The sequence below is a fragment of the Trachypithecus francoisi genome, unplaced genomic scaffold (genome assembly GCF_009764315.1).
Source record: "Trachypithecus francoisi isolate TF-2019V2 unplaced genomic scaffold, Tfra_2.0 Lachesis_group17, whole genome shotgun sequence".
In the NCBI taxonomy this organism is placed as follows: Eukaryota; Metazoa; Chordata; class Mammalia; order Primates; family Cercopithecidae; genus Trachypithecus; species Trachypithecus francoisi.
The window spans coordinates 12,839,981-12,857,854 of NW_022681462.1; the positions used below are offsets into that span (position 1 = coordinate 12,839,981).

The following is a 17,874-nucleotide window of genomic DNA, read 5'->3' on the forward strand; positions in this document are numbered from 1 at the left end:
GCTCAGCAGCTTGGTGGGCCCAGGGCTGAAGCTGACCACCTGCTTCTGTGGTGTGATGGAGGGTAGGGAATCAGGGGGACCTATTGTGTGGGCAGCATGCATCCCCTGACCTGCAGTGGCAGGAGCCTATTGACCAGTGTCCATTCTCTATTAATATGTGACTCATGTTTTTAAACTCTTTGGAAATTATACTTTGATATTATACGCCACTAATGAATTGTTTCTAACATACTTGTCTGATGATATTGTTTCCCTGCTTAAATCCCTTAATGGCTGCCTGTAGCCTTAATAACTGATGTTCATACTCCTTAGTTTGACACTTACATATCCTTCATGCCTACTTTTCTAGCCAAATCTCTTCCTATCCCCCCACAAACACTATATTCCAACCACACAGCACTATTAAATAAGCAATGTGTTTGTCTTTTTGTACCTGCTTCTTTCTTTGTCTAGACCTCCTCCTCCCATTCCCACTGCCCTTTCCCCACTTTCCCTCCTTTCTATCTTATTTATCCTTCAAGATTCAGCCCAGGTGTCATCTCCTATGGAAGCCTCCCCAGATCACCCTTGCTAGATTAAGGTGTTTCTTTCCTCTGCTCTCCTTGTGCTTACACACATCATACTTTCTCCAATTCTTCATTTACTTGCCTGTTTCTGAGACTAAAAGCTAGAGTATAAGCTCTTGAGCTAGGAACTGAATTGACCATCTCTGAAGTACTTATATCCTGAATTTACTAACTATTACAAAAATGAACTATTTGCCTCATCTGTCTCTGTAAATAATCAATTTATACAGTAAAATTATGTTAAGTGTGTTCACTGCCAGCCATGTGCTAAACATAAGCAGAGGTAGATGTAGCCTCCTCCCAATGGCCCTAGCTCCTAAATTTAACCATTATTAGATAGGCTCTTTTCCTTGATGCATTCTTAATGTTATAGTCAATGAAAAAAAATAAAATTTCAATCATGCTGTTGTCTAATAGGGGTTGTTCCATACTTCCCCATCAGATAGTCATTAATATTCTCAGAATTTTAACCATACTTTAAACTTGGCCTACAGTCGAACAGTATTTATGAACATAAAAGTGTTTCCATTTTCCCCAAGAAATATAAAGAAAATTATCACTTGCTGGATTTAAGTTAAGTCATCCCCTGGTAGATCAAGCGTTCATGGCCCTCTGATAATAGCATGTGCCACAGCCTCACCCAATGTATTGTGTGGGCCCTTGACTGTACTTTCCTCTCAACTTCTTCCAACTGTGGGTCATCCACTCAACAGACATTTCATTGTGTGATTTCCTATTGACAAATGTCTTTCTTATGCTTTTTGTAATGCTGTTCCGTTTGGAGCAAGTTTATTCCCTTTGGCAGAAAACACTATTCATGAGAAAAATTTCCTAATGAAAAAAGTCCTAGACTTTGGTGCTGAGTATCAGCAGCATAAGGAAAAGCACAACTGCATGAGGATTAGAACTTTATATGTGTAATTGACTTCAGGCTCCAACCAAAGACAGCACCAGGATAAATCCTCTTATGCTTTAACTTGCTCTGAACCACCTCTCAGATGTCCAGGTTCATCGTAAAACATGTTCCATCTATGCCTGAAGTATCTTGAGGCTCTAAATCTTTGCAAGAGTATTTTATTCTCTCATCCATGTTAGAAAAACATCATCAGGAAAGCAAACATAGTTACCTGATGGTCTTTTTTTTTTTTTTTTTTTTTTTTTTTTTGAGACGGAGTCTCGCTCTGTCCCCCAGGCTGGAGTGCAGTGGCCGGATCTCAGCTCACTGCAAGCTCCGCCTCCCGGGTTTACGCCATTCTCCCGCCTCAGCCTCCCGAGTAGCTGGGACTACAGGCGCCCGCCAACCTCGCCCGGCTAGTTTTCTGTATTTTTTAGTAGAGACGAGGTTTCACCATGTTCGCCAGGATGGTCTCGATCTCCTGACCTCGTGATCCGCCCGTCTCGGCCTCCCAAAGTGCTGGGATTACAGGCTTGAGCCACCGCGCCCGGCCTACCTGATGGTCTTATGTCAGACTTTTTGTTTATTTAGGTAAGCACCTCTTCCTACTAGTGGACTCACCTCAGAAGATTTCAAAAACAAAAGTCTCAAGTGATGTGGATATTTCCGGCTGGTTGTAGTGGGATAGGCTGGATTGATGATTTTTCAGACTAAGCTCTGAGTGTTCCAATGAGTTCCTTGGAAGTCTCTCAGGATCAAGAGGGGTGAGTGGAAGGGGCTCCCCGCTCCAGTTTCAATATGAGCTACTCTATTTTTATCTATTTTATATAAATTGATCTCTAATCTGAATTTCACTTGAAAAAAGCATGTAAGTTTAAAAAGAGAACAGAACTAGAATACTTTTTTAAAAATTCAGTAGTTAGCTTATATTGCATACAAATAAAGTAGGCATGGGATATTGATATTGCTGTTAGTTCAAAGCAGTAACACATTTAAAAATTCATTTATTCTACAAACATCTATTGAGTTATGATTGCTGCTAAATATGTTCAGTTTGAGATTCTACCCAGTTTGATGGGATAGTGTTTTCCACAAGGTACATGGCTTTTTGCAGATGTCCACCATTCTATAAACCACATAACTGGAAGGGAACCTGGGAATTATCTAGTCTACCCTCTTCCTTTTTAGTCGAAGAAACTAGAGTAGAAAGAAATTAAGTAAGTTGAACAACGATACTTCAGGCACCAAGTGGGCAGCTGAAGTAAATCCACATGCAGCTTGCCCTGTGTCTATAAAAATAATGCATCTTGGAGATGACAGAGGAAACTAAAATATGTTCTGTCTTATTTTATATTACAAGACTAACTCTGTTCATGTCAAGTTGCTAAACCATTAATACATAAAATAAAGAAAAAAATTTACTTTTGTATGTTTGAGAAACATTGTGATAACCAGTCTCTAAATATGAATTCTTTTCTTCCCTGTTTCACTGCACTATGTGCAAAAATTTGTTTCCAAAGAGATCAAGGAAGCATATACGCTGATTTATCCTACAGTTGTTATGAAATTCTGCCTAACCTCAGTCTTGCTCCAAGGTCTTTTCCACCGCAGCAGTCAAGCTCATCTACTATCCCAGTCCTACTAGTGCCAATACCTTGACCTTCCCATGAGATGTTAGGAATCCTTGTGGCTGCTGGGTTAGAACTGGCAATGGAACAGGGAAAGACTGAGCCAGGCAAGACCATTAAATCCAGCTGTCCCTGGGCCAGGTTCGTGTAAGAAAAGAAATGGCTTTCTGTGGACAGATGCAAAGCTGAGCTGCCGAGAAGTTTGATGGGATGGTAGAGGAGGTAGCTCTGTAAATATTGGAAATCCCAAGCCCATGGAAGGTGATGGAACATAAGCAAAGACCTCACACTTTGGAGCCGATGGACTTGGCTTTAGAATCCCAGCTGCACCCCTTACTGGCAATGAGACTTTGCAAATTTATTTTAACTTCTCTAAGCCCCCAGTTTCCATCTCTGTGAAATATGGTTGTAAAAATGCCGTGAAATAATGTATGTAAGGAAATTCATTAGCACAGTGCCTGCCTAATAAATTTTAGTTTCTCTTTTCTTCACCTTAAATTCCTTAGTTTCCTCCCATCTCGGGCCCTCTCTCTCTACGTCTCTATGAAACAGCTCTGCTAAAGAAAGATGCAAGCTTTTGCTAATCTACCCTTGAAGAAAAGCTCCTTGGAATTTGGACCTACAGTTTGAAAATTTGGCATGCTACACTAACACTACTGTGACAAGGGAAAAAATTATTTGTGACAGAGAAAAATTACCTGCAATTTACAATACCCAGTTGCCTCCAAAGGAGGTTCTTTGCTGAACAGAGTGGTGGGTATCAGGATGCAAGGTTAACAGAGTTCACCAAATTGTTCTGCATTAGAAAAATCCTGTTTATTCATTTATTGTAGGAGGTAGGCAGGGGGGAGTCAGGGTGAATGGAAAATGAATGAGATCCAGAAGAACCAGGGAAAACGTGGAGCCTATGTGTGGCAAGATTGAAGGGTGGAAAAGTGGCTAAGGGGAACTTTCTGCGGAGACCCCAGATGTTAAACAGGAATTTTTATTAAAATGTGCTCTGTGGTGCTCCATATAATCCTTTCATGCCTTTCTCCACAAAACCTACAATAATATCTATATTTCTTATCAATTTATTGAGGGAGTTGAATTTGTTCTTGCTGAGAAGTACAAGAACAAATTGAAGTGTTAAGTCCCCCTTAAAGGTGTTTGTGAGCCCAGGACAGGGCTGCCGCTGAGGCTCAGGAACATCTGGGTCACATTACTTAAAAATCAGCAACCTCTCCTCTGGCTGAAATATGCATTATTTTAAAAAAGCAGAAAGAAAGAACAAACACCTACAAACCATTGTCATGGGGCCCAGGACAACACGGCTCAGCCCCAAAGGATAAAGGTAGAGTTTCACCAGCCAAAGGTACACATGTCCAAAAGATTGGCCTTAACTCAGTGACGTAGTTTGGATATTTGTCCCTGCCCAAATCTCATGTTGAATTCTAATTCCCAGTGCTGGAGGTGGGGCGTGGTGGGAGGTATTTGGGTCATGGGGGTGAATTCCTCATGACTTGGTACTGTCTTCATGATAGTGAGTGGGTTGTCAAGATATCTGGTCATTTAAAAGTGTGCAGCACCCCCCTACTCTTTCTTTTGCTCTTGCTCTGGCCATGTGACATGCCTACTCCCCCTTCACCTTCCACCATGATTGTAAGCTTCCTGTGGCCTCTCTAGAAGTCGAGTGGATGCCAGCACCATGCTTCCTGTACAGCCTGCAGAACTGTGAACAATTAAACCTCTTTTCTTTATAAATTGTCCAGTCTCAGGTGTTTCTTTATAGCAATGCAAGAATGGCCTAACACACTCAGAACTTCTCTATGTACCTCACAAAATGGTTATAAGGCCTTCAACTCTTAATTTTTCTATTGTAAACACTGTTGATTATTCAGAATATTTACCTGATGCTGCAAAATTTGTGTGAAAAGTCAAAGAATAAAAGTGTTCAATAAATCCCAAGGCAGAGGCTTTCATTTGACTGAGAACTCTTTCCATGGCCAGAAAATCAACAGCAGCAGCTTTCTGAGCTCATCTGTGAAGTAATGGGATAATGGATTAGATTTTCAGAGCTTCCAGCAGAGCTTGTGGTCACATTTAGCTCCATTGCTCTACTTCCCTCATGATTCTCTTTGCTTTTTCACAGTGGAACAGGGCCTGTTAGCAAGCAAGAAGTAGCTTTTAAGAAAAAGGTCACATTTTTTTAAAAAATGAAAGAAAAGAAAAAGGTCACAGAAAAACACATACCTTGAAAAACTGATAGGAGTAGAAACTGGATATGGAGAAAGATGACAGAGTCCAAGAGAGCATCCAGGAAGCTTTTAAGATTTGAGAGTATTACATAGTATACCACTTTGAAATACTAGCTATTCAAATTAATAAAGCTATAGGAGTTTGTTGTGGAAGCTTAATTGCTTCAAGTCGTTGGTGCCACATCCAGAACAGCTACCATTTTAACTGGAAAACTGGTTTCTACAAAATGATCAACAGGTACAAATAAATGGATGATGCTCTATTGCAAGGGTAACGTGAAGATAGCGCTGAACATGCTGCAGTGAGCTGCTGCATAAGACAGCCCTGAGAATTGAGTGTCATAATGTAGAGGAAAAAGCATAAGGTTTAGAATTAGATGGCCTAGATGAAAACCCAAGCTCTAATACTTGCTACTTGCCAAACTGATCGCTCGGTTCTTCTGAACGTCAATAGCATCTTCTATAAAGTGAGGTGTTGTACCTCACATGGTTGTTAAAAGGTTCGGTGAAGAAAAATGCAGATGAAAGCACTTTTAAATTTTTTTCTAATGATGAAAGTAATACATGTTCAATGCAAGCAACTTACAAAGCAGAAAAATACTAAGAAAAATGCCAAAGAAGAACCCATAATCTTACCAATCAAGGAGAACATATAGTATTTCAACATGTCTTCTCAATTATTTTATATGTATGGGTGTGTGCATGCACACACACACACAAACACACTTCTTTTTAAACAAAAATAGCATCTTGAATGTGCATACTATTTTTGTAGCCTGCATTTCTACTTAGCAATAATATACTGCAAAATATCTCCCATGCCAATAGTCTTCTACCACCATGTGCTTAGGAAAACACTTAAAACTGTAAATGGCCATTCAAATATCAGTAGTTATTATGAAAATATGAATGAATGTTCTCATTTCTCCCTCAATACACACCAAATCTGAAGCACCCAAAAAGTCCCCCTGCATCATTTTATTGGCAGTTTTCTAAATAAGCTATAAGGTGAACAGAATCCTTTTCTTCTTTTTTTGTTTCTTTCATGATCTTTTCTTTGTGATAACTAGGAAGAAAAAAGTTACAAAATAAGATTGCATGCCAGCATATTTTATTTTAAATGCCTTTGATTTATTCTCTTCGAATTTGCTTTTCCAACGATGCATGGATTCTGTTGAGATGTGCTACATGTGCACCCTCATGCTTTCCATTAATATGAGTTACAAATAATTACCCAGAAGTCTGGACCCACTCCCCTTTTGTTTTCCATACCCAAGGTCTTTTGCTCTCATGAAGAATATATACACTTTTTCTATGAACACAAGTAGAAAGTAAATTGCAACTCTGATTTGGAAGTAGCACAAAAATGATGAGTGGGCAAGTTAATTTGGTATGAGGATGTTTTGTCCACCTCAACTGACCTGGATTGAGATTTGGAGATGTGGGAACTCATTCTGACTCTCATTATTCATGCATCTTGAGCAAGCCACTCGCCTTTCCTCAACCTTGGTTTCTTCATCTGTAAAATAGATAATCTCTGAACTTCTAAGATTTTAAGACCACATTTGGAAAGTCAGGTGTGCATTCTCATGGAACACAGGAGATACAGTGGACAGATATGCCTCAGAAGAGCTCTAACCAGCTGCTTAAATAGTGAAAACTCCTGTGCCACTTTAAAAAAAAAAAAAACTTTTAAAATGGTTTTATGTGCAAAGAATGAACAGATGTTGTACTCATAAATTCTACTTTCCAAAAACAGGAGCTTTTAAAAAGAAAACCACATAATAACTTTTAAAAGGTGCTGGGATTCCTCTGCTTCTAGATCATTGCTAGGCTACAAAAATAAAGTTTGTTCTACCAGGAATCATAAGTTAGAACTGAGTATTCTCCCAAGTGGAAATTCTAGAGTGTAGTGTCACTCCAGGCAAAGATTATTCAGTTCTCATCCCCAACATCCATAACTACCTATCAGAAGGGTTAAACCAGGTCAAAACAGTCCAGCATACTTAGGCTTCATCAAACAACGTCATTATGCTCTTCTAAGATGCAAATAAACCAAAACAGGCAATACTAAAATTAAAATAATATTTGACACTGTCATACAAATTGTTAGTTCCTTGTTGTATCCCCGCCCTTCCATAGCATTAATAAAGGGAATATTTTACTGCAAAGAATATTTTATTTTATACATCACTGGCCATGAATTTTTGCCATTACTTATTATACAAATGCTGTCTAGTGCCATTATCCAAATGGCATAACCATTTTATATCCACAATTCACTTCTATAGTTATAAGTAAAATTTTTATGATTTACATAAGTACATCTATCAGTGAAGATTTAACACTGAGATGCAATTAAACGTCCATAATATGTGATGTTTTGTAGATGGCAATTTAGGAAAGATATATTTTAATCACTTTTCATTTAAGTGAACTTGTGTAAAAAATAAACTAATAATTTAGCAGTTCCAAGTCTGCAGAGGGCATTTTCAAATGTACATAAAAGAAATGGTTACAGAGATTTTTAAGAAGCATCTTCCCTGTCCACATCCTCTTGTAACTGCCGTGCCATTTTCTCTTCCAACTGCTTCTCTTTGCCTGCAAGAGGGGCTTGGATAAGATGGATGTTTTGCTTGACTTCTTTGAACTTTCTGTAGTGCTTTATTTTTCTTTAATCTGTTCACTATAAATGTAGCTTGGCGTTTCTGTTTGATCTCTTCAACTCTCTTCATTGCAGCCATAGTTTTATTCCATAGCTCTCACTGGTATTTGATAGGTTCATTTCTATATTTTTCAAATTCAAATGAATTATCCACTGTAAGCTGTTTTCCAGCTGCTTTCCAGAATGCTTTGGTCCACCAAACTTTGTGAGGATTGCGCTTCTTTTTAAAGTTTTTATGACATTTAGAGTTACAAAATCTGAACACCTTGCAATCATTCTGGATGAATATCATGCTGTGGACAGGGTAGATGGACCCCGAACAGAAATAACACTTCTCAATACGCATGTTGAACCCATGTGAGTCCCCACCAAACAAACGCCAAGCTTGAAAGCCCTGTGCCGCTTATTAAATGTACCCCCACTGGAGCTTCCCAAGTGCTCTCACTCCCTAATCTCTCCCCCTTCAACTTCCCTGGCTTTCCCCCTGTATCCTCCATTCCTCTAAACTCCAGCAATTAAGGGGCTTCCAGCTGTCATCCATACTGGTTGGTCAGTGTCCAACTATTTAACAGTTTTAAAATATTTTGAATATCACCCCGGATATAAGAAACTCCTTTGCATCTCCACTGCGCAATACATAGAAGCCAAATCCTTGTGACTAAACCCTCTGGGGCTCATAAGGTTGGAGACTGTTTGAAATTGGCCATTTTTATAGAGGTTGCAGTGAACCGAAATTATGCAACTGCACTCCAGCTTGGGTGACAAAAGCGAAACTCCATCTCAAAAAAAAAAAAAAAAGAAATTGGCCATTTTTACATGTAATAGGTGAAAGTAAAATGAAAAGCTTAACTAAACTTTATGAGTTTTATCGACAAGTATAAATCAGATATATTTATTTTTCTATGTGTACAGGTGTTTTATTGTTTAAAAAATAAAGGGAATTTTTGAAAAAACTTTAGTTCTAGACTTTAAAATAACAGAACACATGAATGTGTTCTCTTTTTAAAGCATTTTTATGGAGGTATAAGTCACATACCATAAAATTCATCCATTTAAAATACGCAATTCAATGATATGCAAAGAATTTTACAACTATCATTGCAATCTAATTTTAGAATATTTTTATCCACCCCAAAAGCACATATTCCTTAGCAGCCACTCCCTATTCCCTTCTGCCCTCAGCCTCTGGAAACCTCTAATCTACTTTCTGTCTCTGTGGATTTGCCTACTCTGTGTATTTCATATAAATGGAGTCATACAATGTCAATTTTGTGATTGGTTTCTTTCAGTTACCATATTGTATCAAGCTTATGAGTGCATTTTTGATATCTGATTCAAGTTGAAACCCGAAGCAATCCTGGGCAAAATTTGAAGGACACAGTGGTAACATTTGGTTTTGGTATCCTCTGACCTTTTCTTCTAGAGCTAGCTCTACTCTAGCCCCCAGGCCTTTCCTCCACACACAGTTTCCCAATTTTGGTATTATCTCCTTCCCTACAAACAAATCTCTTGCGAAATACCTGGACCGATGGAGATCTGTTTTATTTTAAAACCTCCTGAAAGTAAGGAAACATGAGCAGTAAGGACTCAATGTACTACTCTGCCCAGTGGTAATTGGTTTAGAGGATAATTCCTTAATAGCAATAATAGTTTTCCTTTTGGAACCCTAACTAATGGCTGGGTTCTGCACTAAACACTTTGTAATACCTCATTCTTGGTAACTAGGAATTAGGTAATAGGTCATTCTCGCTAACCAGGCAGGTGTGTACTCGTACTTTCATTTCACAAGGAAGGTGGTATGGATTCAGAGACGTAACCCACCCAAGGCAACCCATTTATTAAATGGCAGAAGCAGGATGTCCATCAGGTGTATTTGATTTCATGGTCCACGCTCTTCATTGCTTCATCACACAGCCCAAGACACAGGTTTTTCACATTTTAGTATCTCTGAAATTGGGATGTTTCTTATAATTGATGATGTCTTATTATACTAGGCCTTGGTTTTTCTTTCTTAGCGGCGTATAAAATAGTGGTGCATCTTACAGTGGTTTGTATCTTTGATTTTGATAAAGGCTGGTACCAAACAATATTGACTTTCTAAAGGAATTAGCCTTTAGTAATGGAGTTTTAGGCATTAGAGACAGAGGTAAAAAGAGAGAAGGAGACGGGCTTTGAGGGGAAGCTCCTTCCTCAGTGTAGCAATGTCTCATATATACAGATGCCTGTCTGCTTCTTCTGTGGATAAAGGTGACCTGGTAAGTGCTAACCTCATGATGCCTTAATCACAAACACTGCTCCTTTGAAATATCTAAGTTTTTACATTTCAGTATAGAGAGGTGATGGTCTTGCAACATCAGTTTCCCATTGGAGTTATTAAAACAAATTGATTTTAATTGAATTTAATTTTGAAAACATCATGACATTCTTAAATGAGAGGGAGAGAAAAGGACTATCATTCACTTGCAATTATTTTTCTCATCCTTATTTTCTCTGTTTCTAATAGCACATATAGATGATAATGTGCCAACCCTAAAAAAGTTGAGGAATCATTGACCTACAGCGAAGTGACATTAGAATAGATTCATATTTTCAATGCCTCATATATTTCTCTTCATGTATTTTCTTCTCACACTTTCTGCCCACATTTTTGAGAAAATGATTATAAATAAATACAAATTTTTGTGCCCAAATAGTTCCCCTCGCCACATTTTGCTTTCTGCTTTCTAGCTGAGGCATTCAAAGTGTCCTTGTAAGAGCAGAAAGTGAAGCAGAAGAAAAGAAGGAGGCAGGAGGAAGCGTGTATGTAAGTATTCACTTGTAGTTTGGTCAGGTTGCACTCACTTGTGAAGGAAAGAACAGGTGAGTACAACCTGACCAAGCTATAAATCACAGAACTATTAGTTTTCCTGTCCTATATGGACATTCACCCAGCTGAGCTGGAGTCAGGGCTTTCATTTTCTGGAGCGGTCCCAAATAGAAACTTAAAAGGAGGCCGGGCGCGGTGGCTCATGCTTATAATCCCAGCTATTTGGGAGGCTGAGGCAGGTGGATCACCTGCGGTCAGGAGTTCCAGACCAGCCTGGCCAATATGGTGAAACCCTGTCTCTACTAAAAATACAAAAATTAGCTGGGCAAGGTGGCATGTGCCTATAGTCCCAGCTACTGAGGCAGGAGAATCGCTTGAACCTGGGAAGCGGAGGTTGCAGTGAGCCAAGATAGCGCCACTGCACTCCAGCCTGGGTGACAGAGAGAGACTCCATCTCAAAACAAAAGGAACTTAAAAAGAGAGACAGAGAGAAAAAGAGGGGCAGGGGGGAAGGGAGATGGAGGAGAAGAGGAGAAGGAAGAAAAGGAGAAGGAATGAGAGAGAAAAGGACTATGATTCACTTGCGATTATTTTTCTCATTCTTATATTCTCTGTCTCTAACAACACATATAATTCATTCAACAGGCTTATTTTCAATGCTAAGGGTCAGGCATTATACTGAAATCAGGTAACTCAAAGGAGACAGGGCAGATCCAGTTCTGCTATCTTGACACTTTCCGTTTAGTGGAGAAAACAGACACCAGAAAAACGATTGCAAAAAATATATCATTACAAAATGTGACAAGTTCTACGAAGATAAGAACATAAGCATGAACATAAACAACAAGGGGACCCACAATAGCCTGGGAAGGCCTGCCTTCCCTGAGAAAGCGATATGTTGGGCTGAAAGTGAAGGATGTGAAGATATGGTCCTCTCTTCATGGGGAGAGAGGAATCGAGGAAGACCTCAGAGTGGGAGAGGTGGGTCTTGTTCAAGGAACCAGAGCCCAGAAGGGTCTCAGGAGGGCAAGGATATTCTGAGAGGAGCTGGAGAACTGGGTCAGACCTGCAGGGCCTTGCAGGCCACAGGAAGGATTTCTCCCTTTATCTTGTGAGCATTGGAAAACCACTGAAGGGTTCTAAATGGAGATGGGGAGGGGGGTGGGGGTAACATGATCACACAGTACTTCTAACAGCTCCCTGTGGTTGCTGTCTGAGAGTGGAGTGAAGGATTGTTCACGAAGGTAAGGACGAGACGTGGATTCTTGCCCCACTTGCCCAGACGGGTTGACTGAGGCAATGCATCGACATTATCTAGTTCTTGGTTTCCTAATGAGGTTAATCGTGTCTGTTATACCTAGCTTACACAGTTACTGTGAGATTCAAATAAAGTGGTGGATAGAGAGGTGTTTTGAAGAAGCTCAAAGTGAGACACGAATACAAAAATTAATTTAGGATGGCAAAGCCCCACATAGCGAAGCTTCTGTGGTAATAATTACAACAAAACAGCTACCACTTATTAAACACATAGTTTGCAGTTAGTCCTCACAGTAACAACATGAGAACAGTATTATTGGGCCTAATTTAGAGCTGAGCAGACAGACTTAGTAAGTTAAACAATTTTCCCAAGGTCGCAGCTGCCGAGCATTAGAACCAGGATTCAAACCCAGCTGTGGCTGACTCTTAAACCACATCTCACATCACTCTTCTTACATCTTCAATGTTTTTCTCTTCATTGATCATGTTTATTGTGAGAACTATAGAAAGAATAAGTGATTAAAATGGTAACTCATTTTGACCTCACATCCTGTTTATGAATGTTCCTTAGCTGGACAAATGGAACGATAGCAGATAAGAGCTGAATGTCAACAAGTAAGCAAGTCAAGCTCTTCACTGGACTTGAGAGAGACTGGATAATACTTTAGGAGTGAAAGAGCTGGTTATGATTATTCTGTGTTATTTACATGGCACCAACCAAGTAAGTTTGATTAAATAAAAAAATTGTTTCATTTGAATGTTTTGGCAAAAATGCTGTCATCCAGACAAGCAGAACAGGACAGATACGTGTACACATACATATACACATACACACATACACATTCACAATGGAATTAGGATATATATTATAAATACGAATTTGGAGATTATATATATTTATACACACACACATATATGATATACATATCCACAGTGGAACTTGGCCTTGTATATATATCTGCAATGGAATTGGGCCTGGTTTCTGACCTTTGAACTATTCATGAGCTTAAATTTACAGCAAAGGGTCAAATATCAGAAATTCTAAGTTGTCATATGCTCCTGCTTCCTTACACCAAACTAAGCCAGTTTTGATGAAAAAAAAATTGTATGATGTGGAGTGTAGATAAAAGAGCAAACAGACTTCTTTTAATAACATGAGATTTAGGAATTAAACATAGCAGGCAGAAGATCCTGTAGGAATTTCAAGTGATATTTTACGACGGTTCACTAAAGGATGTTTTAAGCCTTGGTTTACATAGCATGCTACTTTATATAGCACTCTTTATTCTTGGGATCCCTGCAAGAGGAGATATTGTATTGATATAGATAATCATCTCTGCTTCCTTCCTATCTGGCCACGTGGGAAGGGAATAAACAAAAATAATATCTAGCTTATAGGAGAAGTAGGAAAGAAGTTTTAGAAGAGTATAAAGGCCAATATAAAAAAGAAATGTGAGGTAGTGAATATTTTGAGTAGGACAATCTTATATAACGGATCTCCTAAAAGATAAATGCAAGTTGAAATGTTTTAACAGAACTTTCTAAGAATTACTAATGTTATGGCCTTTTCAAGGAAATATCTACCCCATTTTATAAAATACCCAAGGGTCTTATATTCATTTATCATTTACTCTTTTAATCATATAATTAGTGGTTGTTCTATTCATTACATATTTATGAAGCATATGCCAGAGACTTTGGGCATTTAAAAGCTACAAAAAGACAGAATTCTTGCCCTTGGCTGCTTAACATTTGGTTGGAGGGGCCAGATATCCAATATGATTACAGGACAAAAGCAATACAACAGCTCAAAACCAAATCCCAGCCTCCTCTGAACAAGGAGGTATAATGGTTTAGAGTTTGTTGTAACCAGATCACTTGCTCTCTAACTTTTTAAATGTTTGTTTCTACTCGAGAGGAAGTACTGATAGATATACAGCAGGAGGAATTAGTAACACCATCTTGTTCTGCTAAAATATACTGTAAATCTATTCTGTTATTTAGCACTACTTATATTAATGAAAAAAGGGTTTTTTTTTCCATTTAGTAAGTCAAATGCTGTGAAGATATTGACCATACAACATTGAAGCCACAAGCTGGGGAGAGCTGAATTGCAACATTTCATAGAGAAAATAATTTGAAGTTCTTGGTTCAATCCAGAGGAGAGTGGGTGAAGATAAAGAACAGAAGGAGAGAAGAGCCAGTGAGATAAAAGGGAGCTGGTGTTAGGCTACGGTCCCTAGGATGCTAACATGCCATCTTGAAATAGTTTGCATCCTTGTGACTCAAATTCTTCTTTCTCTCACTCTTCCCCAGGTGCTGTCTATAGTATTTTACTCTTTTCAAGGATGCTTTGTGCAGAGGAGTAGTTTGTTGCTGTTGTTATTATTGTTTGTGTGCGTGACTGTCAAAAAAGGAGCTGAGTTTTACATAATGGATCTTAAAGAGGGCACCTAAGGAAGCAGGAGGGAGAGGAGGCCGAGAACCTACAGCTCCCAGAAATGTTAAAGGATCATGACTATGAAATTTTATCCAGGTCTCAGAGGAAAGGAGGAGCAGCTGACATCCAGTTTATACAAATAAAGAAGATATGATCCACATTGATGGTGTGTGTGTGCGGATATGATCCACATTGATGGTGTGTGTGTGCGTGTGTGTGTGTGCACGCGTGCATGTTGCAAGGACGGAGGCTTAGAGAAGAGGCATTTTCATCTAAACCTTGGAGGAAATGGTGTTTTGGGATTGGTTGCAGGAGGGCAGGTGGGCAATAGAGAGAGGCCTAGCATGAATGAGAACATCTGCAGACACACACACACTCTCATACACAGTGTATAAATGAGAATATTTTGACCATGGCTGGAGGTTCACTATTTTAAGATCTCTTCTTTCCCTTGAAGGAATACATTTTTAATTCTTCTTCAATCTGCTGATGGTTCAATAAGAAATAAGGTCCCAGATCAGGGATTTTTAAACTTGTTTTTAAGCAACAGAATCTTATCTTCAAACAAAATCTTATTCCAAACTGCAACATGTAAAACAGATCAACTCAGTTGTCCTGGTTAAGAGGTGAAGGTCTTGTCCTTTTGTACTCCCTCACACCCATCCCTTAGCATTCCTGGGGCTCTATGGAGCACAGCCCCAAAACCACCACCCTAGAACCAGAAAAATGAGCCTGTCTCATTGGTCTCCTTTCTTGATTAAAATACGTTGATCTTGCCAGGAGAAATTCCATCCAGAAGTTTGTGCCAGAAAATGAAAAACGTTGATGATATCTAGTGCTGGCAAGAGAATGGGAAAATGGGCACACTCAGACACTCTTGGTGAGAGTATAAATTCGTGCAGTCGTTTTGAAGACGATACATTAACATTTTAAATATATGAATTACGTGCTCTTGTAGTTCCACTTTTAGAGACTGATGGCATAGACAGACTTCTACAAAAAAGTATATGTACAAGCATATTCATTGTTTATGACTGTAAAATTAGAAACAGAAGAATGGTTAAATAGGTTATGCTACCTCCTTATAATGGAATACAGTAGTCATTAAAATGGAAGAGATTCATTTAGGGAGACAGAGAAGGATGTCTTTGATACATCGTAAAGTGAAAATGCAAGTTACAAAGAATATAGTTAATCTGATCCTTTTTTTCAAGCAAGCAAATAAAACCCAAATTTTATGGAAACTGTGTAAGTACTTTTAATTGCACAGAACAAAAACCCCTCTAGAAATAAATGGTCAGTCTTCGGGGGTAGGCTTTACTTCTGGAAAAGAGGAATAGAGGTATATAGGTAAGGGGGACATACACTTTTTACCCTATAGATATTTGTGTTATTTGGATTTTTTACAAAGGACACACACAGTAACTTTATAATTTAAAAAGCAGTGATGAGAAAGATTAAAAATAGCATCATAAAATAATTTACTTGTTTTCAAAAATGGATAGGTTTCTTCTTTTCTGTCAGTAAAGTGCAAATAATGCACCCTGTTTCCCTTATTGCCTTGGCTGCCAGGAAATCCAGAGTCAACTTTGAAACCTGAACCTAGCAGTGGCATTGACCTTTATATCTAGAATATTTACATTCCTTTTTTTTTTTTTTGGTCCTACTTTTGTATTCCCAGTTAACTAACTTTTTTTCCAGAGTTTCCAGGCTCTTTTTCCAAAAGAGATAGATTATAGAGAAAGAAAGGAACTCTGAACACCTTACTCTCAGCAGCCTACATTTCTCTGTGAGTACCAAACTCTCCAGGGTCAGGTGTGAGCTAAATAGGGGAGTATTTACTATTCATACTTCACACTGTGGTTATTCTCACACAGGATTTGAGGTGCCTGAGGGCAAGAATCTGTACTCTTGTAGTTATAGCAAACACTTGGCTCTACTTTGGAGTTTCACTTTGCCTGTATTCCAAATTTAAGAGCTGCAAAGAGAGGCAGGAGCCTCATGTGACAAGTCTTATCTTCACCCTGTAGATGGTAGGAAACCACTGAGGATTTTTAATTAAAGGAGTAACTGGATCTGAATCATGTTTGGAAAAAAAGTAAAAAACTGGCAGAGGAGAAAGTAGACTGGCATATGGAAAGGCAGAGATGCTCATTAAATACCTGTAAAGTGGTTGGATAATTGATGGTTAAATGACCAAGGTAATTTAAAGGTCTGCTTTTATTGGAAGGGCGTGTGCAGCATTTGTCAGTACTACCTGGGTGGATCACTTGGTCTGAATATAGGCTAGTAAGGCCCATATCATAAGGCCCGTAAGATTCAAAAAAGGTTAAAAAAAAATCTAGTTTCACAAACTGCAATCTTAAATACAGCAAGCCATTTCATAAAGGAGAGTGTAAACAGCTCAGAGCATAAAACGTATTGTGATTTGAGAAGTGAAGGCAGCAGCTCCCAGGTAACTTGGCAGGTCGCATCTTTATTTATATAGACAGGGGCCAGTTCTCTTTGCTAAAAGTGATGAAGACACATCTGCCTCACCTCTGACAGGGAAATGTGGCACCAGCAAAGGACACCAGCTTGAGGTCAGCCCGCTTCAGACCCTGATTCTGTCACTTCTTAACTGCATGACCTTGAACAACCCTTCAGAGCCAGTTTCTTCATTTGTAAATGGAGAGGCAAAGACACCCACTTCCGCTGGTGGGAGGGTAAAACAGAGAAAGCATGTTAATCTTCAGGGACAAGCGTGACTTATTTTTTATCTTATTTTTTAAAGAAATATTAGACTTTGTAACCTCCCTCCCGCCCCCCCTCCCCCATTTAAGAATGCGGTTTTTGTTATTTATTAACTCAAATAGCCTGGGTGGGTGTGTTTTGGGTCTTCTGCACACTGAACAGCTTGCAGAATTAGTAGCTGGTCTGGTTCTCCCTTTAGATCTGGGGGTGGGGGTCAGGCACAGAGACGATAATCACCTGTCCTGAGACTCATACCTCGCAGGGAGTGGGGCCATCCCTTTTATTGTCACAGCCCAGCCCAGCCCCAGACTCTTGCCGGCGTCCACATCTCTGAACCTACCCCCAAAACATTTGAAGTTGCAGGCCTGGGCCCCATCCCCGCCCCGCTCTGCGCGCGCGGCCAGCACTGCTGGGCTGTGTTGCGGCTAATTCGTGTCCCCATCCGTGGCTTCAGGCCTGAGGGCTCTGAGGGTCCTGCCCACTGCGGAGCAGGTGTTGCAGGAATCAGTGACTCAAAAAATGTCGCCAAGTTAACATTGGTATTATGTATGGATTATATTTTAAATGCATAGGAATCAGGGACTTCATGGTTAAAACAAAGTCCATGTTAAACCTCCCTCCACCATGCCTAACAAATATGGGGGTTC

At 39.3% G+C, this 17,874-nt stretch overlaps 1 pseudogene; it reads right to left on the reverse strand.

Moving 5' to 3' along the window:
* Positions 1-7,824: 7,824 nt before the first annotated feature.
* LOC117062928 lies at positions 7,825-8,770 on the reverse strand (annotated as a pseudogene).
* Between the last annotated feature and the right edge of the window lie 9,104 nt (positions 8,771-17,874).